Raw genomic sequence first — 1,988 nt, forward strand, 5'->3', positions numbered from 1 at the left:
GTCTCCATTATTAAGCATACGCACTTGAATTTCCTCAAGATTAGCTCTAGCAGTCAAGACATAAGAAGAGACATTGCCATAGTCCTTGTTAAGTTTCCTAAGCAAAAATTTTGTTTCTTTCAACCTGGAAGCAAATCGAGCATAGCAAGGGCCTGAACACTGTAAGAACCAAGCTTTGTCAATAACATCATGAAACCCAGGAATATCTACCATGAAGTTGAAGAACTGGAAAGGTTTGTTGAGCTTTTGAAGATGCATTGGCTCCTCAAATAAAATAGCATTATGGTCCATGAGCCCTCGAGGCTTAATAAATGCATTACCATCAGTAAAAGAATTGAACCACACACCATTAGCAATCATTCTATCTAAAGATTTGAACACAGGACTATTGATACGCTTGTTAGTCCAAGTAAAAATGTCCCCCATCGTACGCATATTATCAAGACCACAGTTAGAAAGACAGTCTTTAAATGCTTGCATATCCGGGGTCCAATGCTCCCTGCCACCAGATATTTCACAAAGACTAGTAACACAATTGAAATCACCAAGAAGGCACCAAAGTGCAGTAGTAGCACTCAAAGACAAGCAATAATCCCAAAGAGGAACTCGATCAATTGCATCATTGAAAGCATACACAAACGAAACCAAAATAGAGATATTATTTTCTAGAAAGGTAGCATTACAAGTGATAACTTGGCTAGACATAGAGTGAATAGTAATATCCCACACATTAGGATTCTAACCAACCCAAACACGACCATTATAATGATGATTATAATTAAACAACCACTTCCAATCTCTTCAAATTTTCTTCAAGATACCCAAAGCATTGTTACTCTTGACTTTAGTTTCTGAAACTCCCATAAAGTTCACTTTATTAGAAGAAATAAAATTTTGTAACTCTTTTTGATGAGGGGCTTTTTTGATGCCCCTTACATTCCAAGATACAAAATTAATTGTAAACGTCGTAGGCTAACTGGCTGAACAACCAATTTAGGACTCTTCTTGTATGCTGGACATTTCCTGTTCACAACTTTGGTAAAACCATCTTCATCAATCAAATCAAACTTGGGAGCTTTAAGTGCAATGACAACAGGGTGGGTGTGAGCTTTGGCTGTTACAGCTACTACAGGCGTTATGCGTGCAGGAGGCGCTGCAGGTGCTGCGGGCGCTGTGGGCGCTGTAAGTAAAGTGTGTGTTGCCACTCGAGCAACATCATGACTAAGGCCTCTCCTTCTTTTTTAGCCTGGAGATTTAGCTAAAATAGTGTCAACAATTGTCCATCATTTGTGCTAGTGAGTTCCAACAAAGGGGCCGTGGGAAGCTCTACTACAAGAACCACAACCATTGGCTCCTCTAACTGAGCCGTAGAATTCACCAAAACATTGGTGTCAATTTCTTTGTCAAATTCCTCTAATTCATCATCATTTCCTCTGTTGTCCTCCTGTTGCTGAACATCCTCAAAGGTATGATAACCATCCAAGACCAAATCACAACCCAAAAATTCACCAAAAACCACAGAATTAACATCTTCAATATTGTTTTCATTTGTTGCAATACTAGGACCATCCTGTTATGTTTGGGCCAACTCATTGGAAGGCTGATTTTTCTTTGCCAATTTTGGAGCACCCTGAGTAGCTCCCCCAGGCCTTGGTCTAGGATCTGGTTTAACAACATTAAGGTTATGAGCACACCTCGAAAAGGAGTGCCCAAATACTTTGCATTGGCTGCAGGAGTAAGGTAGATGTGGATAAATTATGCTAACCTTGACTAATTCCTCATCACCAAATTCATCTTGAACTGGAACCCAAACAAAGTCCGGCCGAGGGCTAGAGTAAGACAACCTCACCTGAATAGATACAAACTTAGTGGGCTCAAACCTTGCAGTTGTTTCATCAAATTTCAATGGCAAACCCACTGCCTTGGCAATGTGAGTGAGACCATCCTGAGACCAATAAAAATGTGGAACATCTTCAAGATTTAACCAA

The sequence above is a fragment of the Apium graveolens genome, chromosome 10 (genome assembly GCF_009905375.1).
Source record: "Apium graveolens cultivar Ventura chromosome 10, ASM990537v1, whole genome shotgun sequence".
Taxonomy (NCBI): Eukaryota; Viridiplantae; Streptophyta; class Magnoliopsida; order Apiales; family Apiaceae; genus Apium; species Apium graveolens.